This window comes from Gopherus flavomarginatus, chromosome 12 (assembly GCF_025201925.1).
Source record: "Gopherus flavomarginatus isolate rGopFla2 chromosome 12, rGopFla2.mat.asm, whole genome shotgun sequence".
Classification (NCBI taxonomy): domain Eukaryota; kingdom Metazoa; phylum Chordata; order Testudines; family Testudinidae; genus Gopherus; species Gopherus flavomarginatus.
Window position 1 is genome coordinate 51361719 of NC_066628.1, and position 21478 is coordinate 51383196.

General features: G+C 52.7%; 1 protein-coding gene across 16 annotated transcripts in view; it reads left to right on the plus strand.

Moving 5' to 3' along the window:
- The window catches only part of RBFOX3 (RNA binding fox-1 homolog 3), a 433745-nt gene that overhangs the window by 255651 nt on the left and 156616 nt on the right, over positions 1–21478 (plus strand). The window lies entirely within an intron of this gene.

Sequence of the window (21478 nt, forward strand, 5' to 3'; positions counted from 1 at the left end):
GTAGGGCGAGGTTCTTGTGCTGCGTTTACATGAGGTTCCAGGTGTGCAGGCTGTGCCCACGGATGGTCATTGTGCAAAGTTTGCTCCCCCTTGTCCATGCGGGCTTGACAGAGTGATTGGCAGGCTCTCTGGAGTAGCACCCAATTTCTGGCTTGTCCTCATTGCTGCGTTGCTCTGGGCTCCTCCCACGTCCCCAACCCCTTTTGCACAGTAGGTTTTGTCTAATCCTAACTCACTTGCTGTCATGTTCCTTCCTCACTGTACTTGGTAAGCGAACTGGTGGGCTTCTGTTGGCAGACCCGTTGAAATGGAATCATCCCTTTTGGTCATGTCCCATCAGGCTCTTACTAAAGAGGTTGAGCTGCAGGTTAATTTACGGTGTACAAGGGAGAAGAGGCTGGGAATAACGTCTGCCCTTTAAATAAGTCATGAAGCAGGATCCCCACAGCATAATTAGAACCCTCGGTTAATGATTATTTATGGCGCCGGGAATGGTTATTTAACCTGAGTATATTAAATATTAAACCAAATTGTAATATTTATAACTGTATTTACAACAAACTGGAACAGCCAAGTGGTAGAGGCAGGGGCCCAGCTGCACAACATCTGGGAATGGCAGCCCAAGCCCAGGTGAGACAGGCTGGCATATGCCGGCAAAGGAGAGGGCGAGAGCCCATGGAAACGGCTGGTGAGATGGAAAGAGAAGTGGGAAGCACATCTTAGATGAGTAGAAGAAAGGGACTTTTTTTGTGTCTTCCACCCTAGGGTGACCAGACAGCAAGTGTGAAAAATCGGAATGGGGATGGGGGATAACAGGAGCCTATATAAGAAAAAGACTTAAAAATCGGGACTGTCCCTATAAACCCGGGATATCTGGTCACCCTATTCCGCCCACGCACCCTTGTCATCCTTTTATGATCTGTTTTGTCCAAAGAATTGTCTGCCATGATCATGAATGGGAGCGGTTCCCCCGCCCACCCCAGTGAGAGAAGTAAAGAATTTGCAGTAGAGTCAAGTGCCAGGAGAGAGACTAGGGAGCAGACCCCTGGGACACAGTGCAACTCTTTGCTAGGAGTTTGATCAGACCCCGCTTGTTTCTAGCAGTTCAGGAGGAATGTCTAGTCTCAGCCAGCTGTCTGTCTGTGCTACCAAGGCTGCGAACTGATGGCAGATGCTTTTGAGAGTGGGTTTAGTGATAGAGCAGGAAAGGCTGTCTAAGTACTTCCCTCTTACTCCTAGCACTTTGGGCTTTTCCTAGCAGCATTGCACACCTTGGATAGCACTGGGGTAACCAGGCACAGTGGATGTCATGGGAGCAGAGCTCGTGTAGCTCCATTGCCCAGGGTGCTGACCCCACAGACCTACGAGTGGTTGGAGGGTCCTTTGACTCGTAGCAAGCACAACCGAATGCATTTCTCATTTCCAGTCTGCTCTCTCAGCGGATTAGCAATTTACCCCTGCGGCCATTTGTGACGGATGTCCAGGATCTGAGTTTTTAAACAGTCCCTTGGAGGGCGTTCCAGACCCCCAAGAGGTCTCACTCTTCCTTAAACACAGGCCACGCAACCACAACCCCTCTGAGACTGAGTCTCTGGGCTCCCACTCTCCTGTTTCACGCTGTGAGCTCTGCCCAGTGGGTCCAGCTGAGCTAGACTTCTGTTCAGAGACTTCTTGCCCTCTTCAGAGATCCATGCATATCACCAAGAATTTGCAGTGGCATCAGGCAGCCTCTTTCCAGACAGAGTGGGGTTTATCAGCCAACTGGAACAGAGCATTGGGAAGTCCTTAGGTTAGTACAGAAAAGCAAAGGTTAAGTCATGGTCCATGCTGGCCAAGCCATGGCTCCCTGAGCCATGCTCCTGGTGAAGCCATGTTGGTTTCCTCTCTCTGTCTCTGTTCCTTTTTCTTTCAGTCCCAGATGAGCCATCTTGTCTCTCCAAAAGCCAGCTCTTTTCCTACCTCCCATCACCTTCATCTGTTGTCCTCCTGCAGACCCATGCTTAGTTCACATGTTTCACCTGTTGGACTTTCTCTGGGTAGGTGCCAGTTCAGTCCTGGGATCTTCCATTGATATGGCTTGACCTTTAATGACTCAGTGCTGTATGCGGTGTTGTTGTAGCCAAGCTGGTCCCAGGATATTAGACAGTCAAGGTAGGGGAGGTCATATATTTTATGTGACCAACTCCTGCTGGTGAGAGAGAGAACCGTTGGAGCCACACAGAGCTCTTCTCCAGGTCTGGGAAAGCTCCTCCGGGTGTCACTGCTAAATACAAGATTTGTACAGACTGTTTAGCATAAGTAGGTAACACACATTTCAAGGGACCAGTCAAGGTGAAGTGAATGGCTTCTTGAAATATGTGTTAACTTCTTCTTCTTATCCCCTCCCCCCTTGTCTCTGTAATGACACATTGCTTCCACCCAGACAGTTGTGACACACGCACCTCACGTCTCCAGCTCTGCTCAAAGCGCAGCTTTTAACCCTTTTAAACCCCCCTAGTCAAGCATGTCACTGCCATGCATCTCGTTCATAAAAACACCACAGAAAACGCCCACTGTCCCATTCCTGTCTCCCAGAGCTGCCAGTGCCTCTGCCTGCCTGCGTTTGTGCTTGTGTCCCAGCGATGGGGGAGGGCTTTGCAGAGCAGGGAGGAGGAAGTCTCACTCCTTGGATGCTTTACAAGAGAATAGATAAAACCCTGGATTCCTGCAAAAGGGCTGACTGACTGCAATCTAGGCGCTGGCTCCCATCTCAGCAGCTCAGGGGAGACGGGCAGCGGAATCGGCTGTGCTAGCAGGAGTCCCAATTGAGTAAAATACCCAATTGAATTGATTTCACTTACAGTTGGAAAGTCTATTGGCAAAGCACACTGTGTTATTAGCTGAAATGAGCTGAAAGACGGGCTTCTTTGGAGAACACATCAGGGGGCTGCATTCCTGCCAATAGGTGCAGGGAGGTACTAGCCTGTGTTAACCAGTCACGCTTCCCCTAGCACACGAACTTAAGGACGGCCATACTCGGTCAGACCAAAGGTCCATACAGCCAAGTGTCCTGTCTGCCGACAGTAGCCAATGCCAGGTGCCCCAGAGGGAATGAACAGAACAGGGAATCACCAAGCGATCCATTCCCAGCTTCTGGCAAACAGAGGCTCGGGACACCATCCCTGTGCTGGGCCTTGTGTCATCAGAATAAAAAAGGGAAATGTGCTGCTTGTGCATCCTGCTCTTATCTGGACGTTGCTCCAGGGGCTGCGGATCTCAGCCGCCCTTCCGTGGTCTCCAGCCCCCTGTAGGGTGAGGGGAGCAGGAATTTTGTGCTAAGGGCTGTTCTCCTCTCCCTGTTTGTCTTCCTTCTCTGGCCTTACCCTGCAGAGCCCCACATCTCCCTCTTCTCTCCCTCTTGGACCTGTAGCCCCCACTGGCACCTCAAGCACTGTCCATGTGGGGGTGATCAAGAGAGACTCCCAGAGCCCTCGGGCTTAATGTGGCCTCTGTACACCGCCAGGAAGAGGTGAAACAAGGCCTAGGAATAAAAGCGCTCTGCCTTGCGCATGCTCCGTTCCTGCAGGGAAGACTGGTCCCAGGCAGGGGGAGCACAACCCTTACCTGCATTCCAAAACTGCCTAGCACTGCCCAGACTGGGCCAGTACTGAGGCCCCCATCGCCATTCCAAACCCACGCCACCCCTCTGCAGCCTGTGTTCATCTGCCTGGCCTCATCCAGCCCCGGGCACATTCCTTTCACCCGGCCCTGATGTGTCCCACACTGCACTGTGCCCCAGCCAGCTCGGACCTACATGGCAGAGGCTGGCTGCCAGAACCTGCGTGGTGATGGGAGTGTAATCACAACAGAAAGAGTGACCACCGAGAGGGCAATCAAGTGAGTGGAAATCTACCCCTTGGAACTGCTTTTGCTGATGGGCAGAGGAGAATGTGCTGAGGCCAGTGATGTGGGAGAGCTCCTGAGGAGTTCGGGGCAGCTCAATGAGTGCCTGACAAACCTCAGGACCATCTCTGTAATTAGAGGATGGATAATTAAAACTGCACTGGAAACATCCACCTCAGTTGGCACTGTGCCATGTACACAAGGGAGCCAGGCAAGAGTCCTGGGGCAGGGACCTCTCAGGGTTGGGAGGTTTGCTCTGCTGACTCGTCAGTGTTTCCCTGTTCTCTGCACCTGGTCAGGGTTTGGAAGTGGCATGGTGGCGTGAAGGGCACCCCAGAGAACAGAGAGATGGCTGTGAAATAATCCAAAGTGGAAAATAACATGCGTGAGCCAGGGCAAATTCTGCAGTAGCTGCAAAGCGGGCTTTGAGAGGCACCCACAGGCTCCCTGACATGTCCGCTACCAAGAGTGCACCGAACCAAGTTCAAGGGGGTGACAGTGGGTATGTCTGCACAGCAAATGGGGGGTGCGCTTCCCAGCGTGGGGAGACAGACTCATGCTAGCTCTGCTTGAGCCAGCCTGCTAAAAATAGCAGTCTGGACATTGAGCCCCCTGGACTGGACCGAGGAGCTCAGGCAGCCTGGGACGTGGGATGTGGGCAGCTGCCACAGCATCCACACTGCTAGTTTTAGTGCACTAGCTCGAGCAGAGGTGCTGGGAATCCCACCTCCCAGCTGCAGTGCAGACATCCCCTCAGTGGTAAGAGTGCTGGTCTAGACAGACCATCAGCACTGTGCCCACTATGGCGTCTGGCCTTGGTCAAGCAGCGCTCCCCCATAGCTAGTGCCTGAGCACTGCACTGAGGGGAGTTCCACACACATCTCAGTGGGAAATGGAGACCCTGACATGGCTTCGGGCAATCGACTCACCTCTGAAATTGGCTGTGTGGTATCAGGCCGTGGGTTCCCCTGTGTCTCCAGGGGGGAATCGGTGCTAGCTCTTGTCACCCCCTCTCCACTTTATGTTCATTATCTAGCAGAGGAAAGAATCAATCCGCTCTTGAGCTCGAGTTCCATGACATGTCAGCAAGAAATAAAGTGACAATCTCTTTGTGCTACAGGTACTTTAATTCCAGTGTTACTGAGATAACCTGCCCGAGGGCAGCCCACAGGAGCCCTGGAGCCAAACCTTCCAGACAGACCCAGCCCCTCCTTCGCCCTCCTGCAGGAGGAATCCTGCACTCCCTCCCCTGTCCCAGGGACACCAGAGATACAGGCCAGCTGGGCAGCAGAGCACTGATGATAGCCTCAGGGCTAGTTGCCTCTCTTTGGTTACAGGGAGATTGTTGTGTCTGATAGACCCCAGCTCAGGTGAGCCAAATGCATGAAAAGAAAACAGGGAATTGCCAGCCCTGCTGGTGCAAAAACAACTTGGGGTGATGAGCTCCCCCTGTATTCACTGGCTGGATGATACATTGGGGCCCAATTTATTAATGACACCAATAGCTCCTTTTTCCAGCCATTTGTTGTGGGGCCTGCAGGGGAAGAGGAACCTCCTGATTTCTGTACAGGCCTGAGTTAGTCCCAGACATGGGTGCAAGGAGCAGGCTCTCTGCACCATGAAGTTTGATATGGCAACAGAGGCTGATTCTTGGGGGTTAACATGTGGACAATGCACTTAAAGGATCTGATCTAGCAGGGAATGTTCAAAGCAGCTCCGTGCTTTCAGAGCACAAGTCCCAGTGAGAGTCAAGGGTTAGGTTTCCAATGGGATTTGTGCTTGTAAGGCACTTAGGTGCTTTGAAAACCTACCCCTTGTTCTCAGCGAAGTCAGGGCTCGCTCCCTGCCATGGAGCTGGCCCCGGAAAGGGCACTGTTTAAAATTATGAGGAAAACAGTGTTTCGGGGTAGAAGCCTTCTTCCAATACACTAACACAGCCCAGAGGCTATGCAAGGGGCAAATGGTTCAGCCAGTGTGGAGGATGCAGCTGGTAAGTGGAAAGTAATGGCCAGTGACAAAGCTCTGAGGAAACGTTGCCTGGAGGCATCTGCCTGCCCAACAGACACCAGCCATCCAGGAGGCAAAGGACAGACAAGACTAGGGAAACTCCCCTGGGAGATCACATTGCTCTATGGTGCATCCCAGTCTGCAGCAGCATGCCCAGGGCGGATACCTCTCTTGAGAATCCAGCAGAGAAGGGCAAGTGAGTTGGTCAGGACTCCAGGCAGGATTTAAACACAAAGTTAGGGGAAATAGGCCAAAGTCCTTCCTGGTGTAACTGCCCTGAGGGCTCCCAGCCCCAGATCCACAGGGGAGTGCAGCACATGCTCCAACTCCAGGGCAGGGGAATTGGGATGATCTAGAACGTCTCCCCAGTGCAATAAAAGAGAGGAAAGAGTCAGATCATGAGGTCTGACCAGCTCTTGTGTCCCATAGAATGCCAGGGAAAAGGGCCCTTGTGAAGTTAAAGGCCAGCACATGTCCAGTCAATAAAAGAACATGGAGCTTTATGTAGCCTGTGGGATACCCTGCTGCCAAGGGCAGGGGAGACCAATACTGTGGCTGCATTTCTCAAAGACAGAGTTCAATACCATTGTGACCACTAATGATATTTGCAGGTATGCAGTTTAAATGAAGACGAGGCTAATCCAATCTCAGGCTTTGGGCCATAGGGCTGTCAGGAAGGAACGCTCTGTCCGCAGGGCAGCATCAGATCATTGGCCAGGTGTGTTATTCAGGAGTGTCTCCTTCCTCTAAATCAGGGGAGGCTTCCAGACTAGGTGGCCATGGCTCTGAGTTGGGCCTCACAGTTGCATGCCGCTGTGTGGTTTCTCTCTGGTAGAATTTAGCTTCTTTAAAGCAGAAAGAGCTTCTGTGCTGCTGGCTCTAGCAATTGCAAGGGATAATGAGTAAAAAAAAATCCCTCCACACTCCCAGAAACAGCATGAGTGGAGGTTCCACAGCCTACTGCCGATGAGATGATGATTAAGGGGTCTTACCCTAGAAGCAGACAGCCATGTTGACTTTATTTAGGATCCTAATCAATTTGCCCCCTGCATGATTAATTGAGATGCTTTGCATTGATTTTCCATGAGACAGGAGCAGCTAAGGTGGGATTCACAGAGATGCCTGCAGAGAGATCCCCAGGTTTGTCTGTGTTGCTGGGAGAGGCTGAGCCAGACTGAGTCTTGCTGCCAAGGAGTGGAATAGCCCCTCTCTGCTGCCTGCTTAGCCAGTTGCTTGAGGTTATTATGATGGCTTTGCATCTATGCTTCATCTCACCCCTGTGTTTTCAGAATGTATAAGTAGGAGCATTGCCGGCAGATCGAAGGATGTAATGATTCCCCTCTATTTGGCACTGATGAGGCCACATCTGGAGTACTGTGTCCAGTTTTGGGCCCCACACTACAAGACGGATGTGGAAAAATTGGAAAGAGTCCAGTGGAGGGCAACAAAAATGATTAGGGGGCTGGAGCACATGACTTATGAGGAGAGGCTGAGGGAACTGGGATTGTTTAGTCTGCAGAAGAGAAGAAGGAGGGGGGATTTGACAGCTGCTTTCAACTACCTGAAAGGGGGTTCCAAAGTGGATGGATCTAGACTGTTCTCAGTGGTAGCAGATCACAGAACAAGGAGCAATGGTCTCAAATTGCAGTGGGGGAGGTTTAGGTTGGATATTAGGAAAAACTATTTCACTAGGAGGGTGGTGAAGCACTGGAATGGGTTCCCTAGGGAGGTGGTGGAATCTCCTTCCTTAGAGGCTTTTAAGGCCCGGCTTGACAAAGCCCTGACTGGGATGATTTAGTTGGGGATTGGTCCTGCTTTGAGCAGGGGGTGGGACTAGATGACCTCCTGAGGTCCCTCCCAACCCTGATATTCTGTGATTCTAATGCTGGGTGCTTGGTAAAAACCCAGTGGGCTGGAGAGCACAGCTCGTCACCGAGGCATGTGCAGCGAGGGCTATCACACTATGAACAGCAGTGCAAGCACCCAAAGCACCGTAGGGCCAGAAGAAACTGGCGCATGGTCTCTTGTGGTGCCTTAACTTACACTACCCCCTGCCCCAAATGGTGCCACGTACTCCTAGCCTAAGAGAACAGCGGAGGCAAGTGGTAGGGCAGTGACTAGGCTGAGGCTTGTGGGCCACCAGTGGCTCTTTAATGTCTCTCTTGTGGCTCTTTGCAGCACATGGTATTAAATCACTGCGTCATTTCATTAGTAACCAATCTAAGTTATTAACCAATCAGGATGTTTTTACTACGTTGTTAACCAATTGTAGTTGATAAAATAATAATGCTTGGTCAGTCATTTTGCTGTGCAAATAATAGATATAAAAACTAACTAGTTCCCTGCATGCTGTTTAAATGGGACTACCCAGCACTATGGTAAATGAAGCAATGAATTCACACTCCTGTGGCTCTTTTGGGTAATGTTTTCTAGTTTGGCTCCTGAAGCACTGAGGTCTGAGTATCACTGAGCTAGGGGAAAACCTGGAGCTAACTTGTGGTCATTGGCAGGCCTCTGTGTTGGGAGCAGTGGGGAGCCATGCTGTCCTAGCAGGTGTTCTGGGCGCTGTTGGTCTCAGGGATGAACAGTGCCTCCCAGAATTGATAGAAGGTGCAACATACACTCCCCTGTGGGCATAGAAGGGAAGGCTGGGGCTATGGCCTTCCCTTCCCACCCGTTCTAGGAAGGCTGGCAGTAGTTGCCCACAACAGTCTACATGCACCTGCATGCAGGTCAGTCATATGACATGCTACAGAGCACCACAGCCTGCACTGGGCAGCCTCCGTACCTTGGGGGTCAGAACATAGACATGGCAGCATGCAGCACCCGTGGGTGCAAGGGTGCTTGATGGCAGGGTGCAAGTGCTGAGGGCAGCATGATGTGTGCTGCCGTCTGCCTAGCCCCTTCACTTGCAGGAGGCATCCTCCACAGACTGTGGTGGATTTTGACTGCATTTGATGGGTCTGCACGAACATGCCCATCAGATTCAGCTCCCTGCATGCTGGAGAACTTGGGGGCAGGCCAGCTTGCTCCATCTTTCCTGGTCCTCTGTCCATGCTGCTCCCCAGAAGAGGGCTTCCTGGGACTGTCCCCTCTTACCCCACACAACCCCCCAAGTCCTAGGAGGCATGTTTCCTTGTCAGAGCTTTCTAAGGATTGCGGGATATTCATGTGACCCTCACAGGAGAGCGCCCCACATTACTCTCAGGGTTTGTTATCCCTGCTTCTCTGCTGATAGCTATAGAGGACAAGTTGTGTGCTGGGAGAGCCAGCACTCTGGTCAGTAAAACAGCCCTTCAGTGCCCTTTTCCCCTGCAGAGCTAAAGAAAAGATGCTTATGTTGAAGGGTCTAATGACGTGGCCTTCTCCCCTCCATCCCTGGTAGTTGGCCAGTGGCACTGCTGGAGCCAGGTATCTCCCATCCTGAGGAAAATGGGACTCTAGGAGGATCTTTGGCTGAGTCCCTGAGAGAGCCAGCTTGCACAGAGGGTTCTCTGGTGGGCTTTCTCTGAAAGCAGCCAAGCTTTCCAAGGGGCTGAAGAAGTGTGTCCATCCAAAGAATGATGTTTCCCCTCCTGCACCCTCACCGTGGAGGAGATTCACCCACTCTCCTGCTACTGGGATCTGTCTCTCTCTCCTAGCTGGCCATCACAGCTGCTTTTCTGGTCAGGCTGGAAGCTCTTGCTGTTTTTCCCCCTTTCTGTCTTTAATATATGGAGATATCCCTATCTCCTAGAACTGGAAGAGAGCCTAAAAGATCATTGAGTCCAGCCCCCTGCCTTCACTAGCAGGACCAAGTACTGATTTTTGCCCCAGATTCCTAAGTGGCCCCCTCCAGGATTGAACTCATAACCCAGGGTTTAGCAGGCCAATGCTCAAACCACTGAGCTATTCCTCCCCCCTTTAATATATGGGGAGGGAGGGATAGCTTTTTTTCCTGGCATGAACCGTGCCTGCTCTGGAGTCCAGATGGATCCAGATTTCCTGCAGGACCAGGCAGCCCCCTTGCTACTTCCCAAGCAATCACACTTCTTGGCAGCAGTGAGGTCTCTGGCACTCGGGAGGTCACACATGCAGGTGCTCTAGCTAGTCACCTTTGCAGGAGTCTTTGTTCTCTCCCAAGTCGCACCCAGCAGGGTGTCCCCGAGGTCGTTTCTGGCCTGGACAGGGAACAACTGAGGATCCACAGTAGATCCTTTAAAAAGGGAAATGGGCAGAATTTTAAAAAGATCTATTTGTAATGATTTTTGCTGAAAATTTGGGACTAGGCAGACGTTAAATGAATTGGGCAAATGTTAGGGAAATAAAGAGCAACTGGAATAGCTTATAAAAAGGGCTGTCAGACCCCTCCAACCACCTGGTGTCTGTATCTCTCAATTGCTGTCCCCAAGCCTGCCTGCCACGTCCCTCCTGTTCGGTGTGCCTGCCCACCTGTTGAGTCCTTGCTTTATTGGATCGAGAGTTCCTTGAGCCAGGGACTCTTGTTCTGTTTGTGCAGTGCCCAGTCAGTATCAGTAGACCAGGGCACTGTCAGCTCACTTCAGGGCACCTGTGTTCGGATCACAGCTCTAGCCTCCTGCATATATGTCCTGGAACTGCCACAGAGGCATAATTGACAGCTCAAGAGGCCCACAGTGCATCCCCAGGGATAGAAGGGATGGGAAGGGAGGTGTGGCCCAACACAGAAATATAAGAGGAGTCATTGTGGCTCAGGATTGAGGGGCATCACCAAAGCTCTCTGGGCCCCAGGACTTGAATTGCAGGCAGGCTGCAGGTCAGGATTAAATTGCTTCCCAGGGAGGAAGGTTGGGACTGGAATTGTGAGTGTGGGTCAAGAACCAGGGTCATTGTGCTGCTGCCAGAGCATGCATGTCAGTTTGTACTTAGGACCAGTGATCTCTGGAGTCATGGATCAGTCTAGTCAGGAGGGGCAGGTGGCTGGCTGAGCAGAGCTGATTTCTTCCTTTCTCTCCACGAGCCTGGAGCTGTGAAAAGCCAGCCTAGTTGTGCCATAGCAAAATGCCCTCAGCTCCTCCCTCTCATGTCAATCTGTGCTGCATCTGCGCTCCAGGCAGAGTCCATGTCACCCTCTCTCTCCACCATGGAGCAAAGACTGGCAGAGCTGTTTGCAGCCTGCTGGCTCTGCTCAGGCCACTAGCACGGCTGCAAAGTGTCCAGCACACTGCTCAGTTGATAGTCACAGAATCTCAAGCTGCTTGTTCAGCTGCTTCAGAGGAAGGCTGTCACTTGGAATCTGAATGGGAGACTCCATGGCCAATGGGATTTTGGGCCATGCTAGTGAAAGATGAGGCCCAGGGGAAAGGCTGTCTGCAGGGCATTATACACCATTTCCAGAATGTCTTCCCTGTGCCAGAGTGGAGCACTGGAAAGGGTTTGGAAGCCAAATTGCTGAGCAGATGGAGTCACTGTGGACTAGTGTGACGAAGTGGGACTGTTCTTAATGTTTCCTCTGAATACTGTGTTGGTGCCTCAGTTTCCCCTATGCATTTCTTAAGTCTCCAGCATGCATAAATTGCCGACACTTTGTATCCTAGCAACAAACAGCCGGGACCCTTCCCCCCTTGCGAAAGGTGAACAAAGAGATCAGGTGACCTGGCCTGGGAAAGAGACAAAGGCCAGAAAGGAGGGGCTGGAGGGAGTTTCAGTTTGGAGCTGGCTAGGAACAGGAAGTGAGGGCAGACGGGGTTGTCTGGCTCGCTGGGCCCCAGAATGGACCCGGCTGAGGGGTTCCATTCGCTGTACCTACAAGCTCTGTTTTAGACCGTGTTCCTGTCATCTGATAAACCTCTGTTTTACTGGTTGGCTAGAAGTCACGTCTGACTGCAAAGCAAAGTGGGGGTACATGCAGGCCCCTCTGGCTTCCCTAGGACCCCGCCTGGGCGGACTCACTGTGGAAAGCGCACAGAGGGGCATATGCTGAATTCTCCAAGGTCAGACCCAAGAGGTGAAGCCGTGTGAGCTTCTTGCCCTGAAAACAGTCTGCTCCAAGGGAGAGGAGGCTCCCCAAAGTCCTGACTGGCTTGGTGGGGAGCAGTTCCAGAGCATCGCCCGGGGACTCCGTGACAACTGGTCCTGGTGAACTTTGGAACATTTTCTCTTTTTATGGCCTGCCATTTGGTCCAGCAAGTGAAAAGGAAGAGGGCTTGGTGGCCACGCTCTCACTCAGAAAGCCGGTCAGGGTCACTGCTACGAGTTGCGAGCTTCATTTTTGGAAACATCCCCAGGGTCTGGGATGAAGGGCCTCCCTGCTCCGTGTTCCTCTGCCTGTGAAAGTTGTTAGTTAAGTAGCGTCCCTGCCCACCAGCTCCCCAATTCCTCTGTGACGTGTGGAAGCAGACAAGCTTTGGGCTGAGCACCCATCAGATCTCAGCAGGACTTGGTTGGAGACTTCTGGCTGCTGCAGGCTGTGGTGCTGGTGAGTTGATAATGGGCCTGTCTCCCTTTGACTTGGTATTGAACTCGTTTGTCAGTCCAGTGCTAGGGCAGGGGTGGGCAAACTTTTTGGCCCGAGGGCCACATCTGGGAATAGAAATTGTATGACGGGCCATGAATGCTCCATCTGTGGGTGTGGGCTCTGGGGTGGGGCTGAGGATGAGGAATTTGGGGTGTAGGAGAGTGCTCTGGGTTGGGACTGAGAGGTTCAGAGGGCAGGAGAGGGATCAGGGCAGGGGTTTGGGATGCAGGAAAGGGTGGGGCTGGGGATGAGGGGTATGGGGTGCAGGAGGGTGCTCTGGGCTGGGATCAAGGGGTTTGGAGGGTGGGAGGGGGATCAAGGTTGGCGTGCAGGGAGAGGTTCCAGGTGGCGCTTACCTCAAGCAGCTCCTGAAAACAGCAGCAGCATGTCCCTTCTCCGGCTCCTATGCAGAGGCGCGGCCAGGTGGGTCTGCACGCTGCCCTGTCCACAGGCACCGCCCCTGCAGCTCCCATTGGCTGTGGTTCCTGGCCAATGAGAGCTGCAGGGGCAGTGCCTGGGGCGGGGGCAGTGTGCAGAGCTGAGGCCTCTGGCTGCCCTTACCCATAGGAGCCAGAGGGGGGGCCATGCCACTGCTTCCAGGAGGCGTATGGTGTGGCCCCCAACTCTGCTCCCCGGCTGGAGTGCTGAAGCAGGGGAAGCCCCAGACCCTGCTCCCCAATGGGAGCTCGAGGGCCAGATTAAAACGGATGCTCAGCTGCTGGTGGTGTCATTTTTTGAATGAGGTCAAAACTGAAGCAGTGACCATGTGCAGTCATTAAAGATCCCGCAGCGCTTTTCACGTGAGGCAGGGATTTTAAACCCCTGGTCTTGGCCAGAGTACAATCTGGCTGCATATGTTCTTTCTACAAATCCAGCTGCAGTGCCAGCTGAGTGTGGGATTCTTCACTTCTGGCTCTTCTAGCGCCTCGCTTAGTGCAATGAGCTATTAGGCCTGTCAGCCAGCTGCCGCATCCCACACACGAGAGGTAGCTGCATTTGGTTGTCAGTGCAGTGATCATGCAGATATTCTCTTGTTTGGAGGGGAAAGACTCTTTTGCCTTCCATTAAATGATGTAAAATGCAGCCAGTGCCACATCAGTGAGAACTGGTGATAAGACAAAGGCACAGCATGGTGTGGTCCTTTTAACAAAGGGCGTGAGAGAACTGTGAGCTCTTTTTATTATTCTGTCCAATGCAGTAGCAGAGTCCCATGCTGTAGGTTATCATGGCAAGTTTGGTTTCTCTGTCACTGGATTCCTGTCTGGTGGCTCATCCGTTACACAGAGCTAGTCCTGGCCTCGGTCTCAGTTACTTACAGCAGTCCGTTCCCATGGCACCTGACTGGACCGCTTGCCAGTCTTTTCTGGTGCAGAGTTTAGCTTCTGGCCCTCAGTCACTTGCACAGGATATACTTTGGGCATCTGCAAGTTCCTGCTGTAGATCCCTTTATTGCTGTGCATTCCCTGCTTTAGTTTCTGTCTCTATTATGAATCTCCATCTGCTTGTGCATTGTACGGAGTATTCTGAAGCAGATTCATACAGCAAATCCAATGGCTCTGCCTTCCCTCCTGTAACGTACTGTGTAGTTCTCAGGTGCCTAGCTGTGCTGCGATCCTCATCCGTTCGCACATGGTGGTTTGATGCACTCCTGTTGATAGGTATTTCTTAGTGGAGTGTTTCTACCAGGTCGGCATGTCCTTTGGTGATCAGAGATGTGATGATGCATTCTGGGGGGGGGGGGGGGCAAGTGCATAGTGTTGTACACGCATGTGGCAGGACACATTCCTTGACTGACTGAGCTGGGTACGTAGGCTTCCTTTGCTCTTGTTTATGGCTGATATTTCTCTTTCTTAGAAGGGAGAAGGATGACACACTATCTTCCACCTGAAACCTTTCCCCTTTCTCCAGCGGCACTTCTGCCATTTACATTAAGGGCTATAACGGGTTGGAGTAAATGGAGCAGGTTTGCAATTAGTTTTCAAAGTACTTATCTCATTAAAGTAAATGAATTATTGATTTAGTGACACTCATGCTTTTAGTGAGCGGCACGGTGCCATCACCACTCTGTTCCCTGGCTCACAGAAGCCACGGCCAGCTCAGGCAAACTTGCTTTGTATGTGGTTTTTACATTTTTTAAATATTTCCTGCTTGGTTTTGGGGTTTTGTAATTGAAGTGGCTCCATGTTAGAAATGAGAGCCCCATTGATGGGAATGCAGGCCCAGGGTGCTGGAGGACATCAGGACAGAGCTACGACACGAAGCTGTAGGCCTGCGCAGCACAGATGGCTGAGGGGTGACCGGGCTGTGGGGAGAGCTCTGCACTGCCTTATGGGAGATGCTGGGTTGAGAAGCAAGGTCAGGAGCACTCGTATCACAGTCCTCTGGCATGTCGGGGAGCAGAGTCCTCTAGGGATTGGATGACTGCAGTGCTGGGCGGTACCTTCTGCCAGCTGATTCCTGGAGTGCCAGCAATGAGGGCAGAGTCGCTGCCCTCTGAAAGATGAGTTTCCAAAGAGGAAACAGACTATGTGCTGATCTGAGTCACTGATGTTGCCTTGATGTCTGGCAGGATGGGAGAGGAGATGGCTAGGACTCTGTAGTCCTCTAAACTGGACAGTCAGGGTGTAGGGTCAAGTCCCTGGTCTCATTGGCTGGATCTTTCAATGTATGGTGTTTGGCCAGTTACCCCCACCCCACCGTGCTCCTCTATCTCATGTGTGTGGAGGCAGGGAAGATGAGGTCACCAACCTGAAGTCAGCTGCTGAAACTGCCAGCTCTGAGGGAAAGCCTGGCTGCGGTTGTGTGAGCCACTAAACCAGCCTCGCTCAGCCAAGTGCTTATGGCCAAATCGCATTCCCCCTCCCCCACCCCACAACTGCCTCATCTCTTTCCCACTTCCGTGTACAGAGATTTAACCTCTGCCAGGAGATAAAACACCCCATGAATGGGAACCACTTTTCTCCCCTCTTCCATTCTGTTCCAAACAGAACTGAGGGGGTCACCTCTGCGAAGAGGCAAAGAGGGCAGCACTGCTTTTGCTCTCTGGGCAGGGCCCATTATGGTGCCCTGACCAGGGTAGGGGCTTAGAGTTGCTGCAATAAATAATTTGAAGACACAGTCCAAGCCCAGCTCCAAGGGCTTTGGCGTGATGTTGGAATGTCAGGTCTATGAACTAGGGGTGGATAGCGACATGTGCACTCAATGTCAGTTTCACATCATTATTGACCCTGCGGTCCAAGCAGATCCTACACCACTTTCCTAACTATTTTACAGACTGTACGTTTGGCAATCTCTTCTTCCACCGCTGAAGTGCAGCCACTTCCAAGGGGAAAAGCAGCAGCTGCTTAAAAGCCCATAGCCACACTACACATCATCTTAGGACAAAAAGTGAATGATACAGTAACCAATTGAAATGCCAGGGAAAATGTAGGCAGCAGGATGCATAGCAATTACCCAAGTTGGAATTTAGTTGGGACACTGGATTTAACATCCACAACTTTTGCAAAAAATGCCATGGGAGTTTGAATGCCATAGGCTTTATAGCTGCTCTGATAGATGGTACCGTAAGCATGCCCTGGCACCAGCTGGGACCTGGGCTCAGTAAAGACTATTAAGGAAGAGCATTACCTGGTGAATCCAAATTTCCTGCTCCACTCTCATCCCATCCAAATAGGGACCTGGCCCTTCTTTCTTTGTGAGCTCTGATATGGTCCTGGCTGGAGAGGCTACAGCTGAAGGCCCCTCTGTGGGGATGGCCAGAGCAGACTGTGTAGGGATACTCCTAGGGGCATTCTGCAGGAAAAAATTACAACTTCTGCAAGTTTTATTTGTCAAAATAATATTCTGTGACTAGATAGCAAGAGTGAAAAATTGGGGTAATAGGAGCCCATATTAAAAAAAAGCCTGTAGTGGGGTGGTCACCCACTCCTGCCCTGAGGGGTTTAAAACAGCCCTGGGAGAGGGCTGTGGCAGGAGAAAGCAGCTATGAGGCTGATTGGAGAAGCAGCCAGGCCACACCCCAATCAGGCCTCAGCTGGCCCTATATAAGAGGCTGGGAGCTAGGATCTTAGCAGACTCCCTCTAGCTTCTGAGAGGGAGGGAGCCGACCCGAGGAGCTGGGGAGCTCTAGCCTGGAAAGCCCCAGACTGTGGCCTAGCATTGGACTAATAGGTACTGGGGGTTGCAGAGGGCAGCCCAGGGCTAGGCCAAGGCAGCAGCTCCAAACCCTCCTTGCTGGTGATGAGTAGGCTGATACTGCAGTCTGCCCCAGGGCGTGGGAGCTAGACATTGACTGTCAGTAGCCTGATACTGAGGCAAGGTGGGGATAGTTGGTGGGGGTTCCCTGGGGACTGTACGGCCAGAGGGAAGCACCCCAGATAATGGGGCACCGGGTCTGGGAGGGACACGGGTGCCAAGCAGCAGTGGGACACTGGCCTGCAAAGGGTGCTCTGGAGGCTGGATGAGCTAATTCCTGGAAAAGACCAGCAGGAGGTGCTGCAGGGGTGAGTCCTACACCTCTTCAAACCCCAAATATCGGGACTATCCCTATAAAATTGGGACATCTGGTCATTCTAAAATAACACTACATAATCATGCCAGTTTCAATTATTTTGGTAATTTATTTCAAAATATCTGTTAGCTAGTACGTCTGTAAAAATATAGACACACACAAATTCCCCCAGGAGCAGAGAGTTAAAGAAATCTCTGTGACAACCCAGCTCCTGTTTCTCTGGCCCTTCCTTCCCCCCCACCCCCCGCCAGCCCAGCCGAGGGGTCAGACACCTGTCCCCCTCCACCCTAGAGCCCAGGAATCCAGAAGGAGAAACAGCCTGATGTTGGGTCCCAGGCTTGCATGGAGTTTCCTGCGTGCTGCCCTCTCCTTCCCTCAGAGTGCGCTGGGAACTGGAGCTGCCAGGATTCCCCTGGCTCCCCCCTCTCCCCCCAGCAGTGTCTTCTATATGTGAGCTGGGCTCTACCGGGTCCAGTGGCCCCTAGTGGTGACTAGCAGCACTGCAGCCTATTTCTGTGGGGGAAAGGAAATTCTGCACGCATGTTCATTTCTGCAAAATTCTGCATTGTGCAGTGGTGCAGAATTCCCCCAGGAGTAGTAAGAAGCTCTGAGCAGTGGGCGGGGGGAAGGGGGGTGAACAAGCATACATTCATGCAGCGCTGCTGCAAACTTGGGGCTTCTTCAGGCACCTGGGGAGTTTGTCCCAAGCTCAGCTGGGATTTGTAGGAGGGAAAGGCTGAACCTTCTCATTAAGCAGTGCAGGTCACAGCCTTGGGGAGGCCTGTTGGTGGGTTCTGAATAGAGACCTCCACCATAATCCTAGGGGAACAAGCCTAGAGTAAAGCAGCTTCCAATTCTGCCTTTCTAGGACTGACACTAAGAAGGAGAAATCCTGGTGTAGGGCACTCAGTAAACTCTGACTCATCTCGCCAGGCCATCTGGCAAGGATGAATCTCCCTGTTCGGAAGCAGGGGAGGTGGGAATCTCAGTGCCTGTGGGTAGAGGAAACAGGTGAGCTCTCTCCCCTGACAGCTTTCTGCTTTCTCACACTCCCTGGGCAGTGCCAGTCTGACAGCTCCCCTGAAGCAAAGGCCTGCCCTCTCCTCTGCCAGCACCCTGTACTTGCTGAGCCTCTACCACCTTGATTAGCTGCTGGGAATGTGGCTTTTTTTTTATCTTTCTTTGTTTAAAAAAAAAACCTTCTCATTTAATTAAAAGTGTTGACATTGTGCCTGGCCATCCCACCCGCCAGAGAATGCAGTTATAAATTAAACATTAAAACTTTAATGGCCCATAAAGAAATATTCACCACTGCTTATGTATATAGGGGATATAAATAGAGAGGTTTGCTGTGGGGAGGGTCAAGTTATTATTTTTCCTTAGCCAGATAATCTTTGCTAATGAATTTAATTAAAAGCAAAATTAATTTAGGATTTTTTTGGGGGAAGTGCTTTAAAACATCACCTAGCATGCTGCTGGTAAATTTCCCAGCAAGACTGAGTGGGAGCCTTCCCCCACTGAGGAGCCAGCAGGGTCGCCCCATACTACTGTGGGGAAGGTTCCACCTCTGTCAGGCTGCACACAGCTGCCAGCCTCAGTAGACAAACACAGGGTGGCTAGGGTATACTCTAACCCTGACCCTTTGCTGGCCAACCCTCCGTCTGATTGAAGGGGAAGCTCTTTCAAATGGATGTGGGTCAGCTTGTGGGGCTAGAAGAGAGGGCTGGCTTGGCAGCTGTTTGCTGCTGAGGGAGGTGGTGCAGTGAAGAGGAGGGGCGGCAGAGGAATGAGATTGGCAGGACCACGCTATGTCACTCAAGTGCAGACTTTGGCCCAAACCCTGTGCTGTGCTGCATGCAGCTGTGGCCCTGTGCCTTTGCAGAGCCCATTGCAGGTCAGGGCCTCATTAGCCAGCCCTCTCCATGTCGGGCGGTTCTAGGGAGATGCCCAGAGAGCTCCCATCTGCCTCCCCCCTGCATGGAACTCGTTTCCATGGGGTTCTGCCAGGGGGAGCTGTTTTAACCAGTGTCACCAGGACTGACTCTTCTGAGTTCATAATGAGCTACTCGCTATTTCTGAGCCTCGCAAAGCAAGCTCCTGTCACCCCATAGCCCCTGGCCAGGCAGCCCTAACCCTAATGCAGCTGCTCAAAATTAGCAGTCTCCCTCCTCAATTGCATAAACCTCCGTGGTTCTTTTTGTCCCCCTGGGACTCCCAGGATCCATCGAGGCTTGCAAAAGCCCATTCACCCCTGCCCTGAGCACGTCCCCAGAGGCACTGCTTCCCAGAGCATGCCTGGGCTGAGATCTCCTGGGTACCTCTGCAAGGAAGTGGGGCTGGAGCGTGGCCTGAGATAGGCAGCCCAAAACCTCTCTGCTGCAGCCTGGCATCTTCCATCACTGGCTGCTATTTCAGAGGAGCGAGAGGAGAGACTCCTCTTCTCCCGGAGAGAGTGGAGAGCCCGACTGGGTGGGAAGTGGGGATGTGCCACACTGCTGAAAGTCTGGCTGTGCTTGTCATCTTTAACTGCCTCACTGCAGCAGACTGAGGGGGCCCGTTTACATTGGTACTAAGCGCATAGAGCAGCTCTTGGACAGCAGCTTTGGAACTGCAAAGCAGCACTCATGTCTCCTGCAGGCCACTGTTTGCCCCGAGTTAATGCTGTGCCTTGGCCTTTCTGCTGCTGCCCCAGCAGATGCTGCAGTGGTGGCAGGTCACAGTCCCGCAGCCCATGGCCAAGCTATGTCGGTGTCACAGAGTCACCGGGCGATGCTCCGGAACTCCTCCTCACCAAGCCAGGCAGGACTTTGGGGAGCCTCCTCTCCCTTGGAGCAGACTTGTTCAGGGCAAGAAGCTCACACAGCTTCACCTCCTGGGTCTCTCCTTGGAGCATTCAGCATCCTCTGCCCCTCCGTGCGCTTCCCACAGCGAGTCCACCCCAGCGGGGTCCTGGGGAAGCCACCGGGTCCTGCACCCCCACTTTGCAGTCAGACGTGACTCTCAGCCAGCCAGTAAAACAGAGGTTTATTCAATGACAGGAACAGGGTCTAAAACAGAGCTTGTAGGTACAGCGAACCGGACCCCTCGGCCGGGTCCGTTCTGGGGGGCAGTGAGCCAGACCCCCACGTCTGCCCTCAGCCAGCTCCAGACTAACAACCCCTCCCAGCACCTCCTCTCTGCTCAGCCCCTTTCCCGGGCCAGGAGGTCACCTGATCCCTTTGTCTCCAACACCTTCAGCTGGCACCTTTGCAGACGAGGGGCCAGGCCATCAGTTGCTAGGAGACAGAGTGCCAGGCATTTAAGTGCACTGGCCCTTTGCTCTGCCAGATACTTAAGAACTGCCATGGGGACACTGAGGCACCAACACAGTATTCAGAGCAAACATTAAGAACATTCCCAGTTCGTCATATCTCTCCACCCTTCGAGACCAAACTGAGCAAGGTCACTCCAGCCAGTGACCTGGGGAAGTTCGAACCCACCAACTTTCCCGTGGATGCACCAGCATCTCTCCCATTCCTTGGTGTGAGTTACACCAGGACAGTCCAGTCTCACGCCCTCCCTTAGGTCGGGTGTGCTTCATGGCACTTGCAGACCGCATGTGGGAAGGTTTATGCAGCCCACACCCTTTGCCACCCCAATACCCCTGAGGTTCAAGCTGGGATTGGGTCTTTTCCCAGCCCTCTGGTCTGTGATTCGGGCTCTCTTGGTTAAGAGCCCCCATTTTGGCCTTGGCCAGCTCTGGGCTTGGGCAGCCGCTTCCCACTTTGTGGCCCAGACACAACACCTCTGCCGTCCCCCCTTGCACTTTCCAGCTTTTACCGTCAGTCCCACCTCCTTGAGGTAGCCCAGCCCCCTCTTCACCTGGGACATCTGTTCCTCCCAGGTCTGGCTAAAGATGCACATGTTATCAGTGTCTGCCAGGGCCAAGTTCTCCATCCCCCTCTGCTTGTCTAGAATCTCCCCAGGCCTAGGCATGGGGTCGGCACCAGACACTGTGATGGCTTTAAGTTTCTGATAGCCCCCATAAAACCAGATCATCCTGTCTCCCTTGGGGATCAGCCCCACGGGTGAGGCCCATGGGCTGTAAAACAGCTGGATCCCATCTAAAGCCAGCAGGTCCTTGATCTCTCTCTCCAGGTTCTGGGCTGCTTTCCCAGTGACTCTGAATGGGGACACATGATGGGGAGATTGGCTCCCACCTCAGGGAAGAGATCCCCCCGGGGGTCTTCCCCCTTCTCCATCCAATCCTCCCTCTTCAGGTCCAGGGGTCCCCTCACTCTCCTCCCATCCAGCAGCTCAAATGGGAAGAGCCCTGTGGATTCCTGGAGCACCACCAGCTGCCTCCCGATTCCCCCCAGTTCTACTTCCCCTTGGGGAGCCCATTCCCGGTACAGGAATCCCTTCTATGGCAGGACTCTGTCCCTGCAGCCTTCCCCAAGGGGGTTTGCAGCGCTGTGGCCAGCAAGTTCCCTCAGCTTCTCCAAGGAGGAATCCCTCTGCACCTCGGTTTGGGATTCAGCAGCTGGGGCAAGGAGTGGGACCTGCTCCCTCTCGCTGGCTGGGCCTGGGGTCACAGCCCCCCTGAGTCCCGTCCCTGGTAGCTC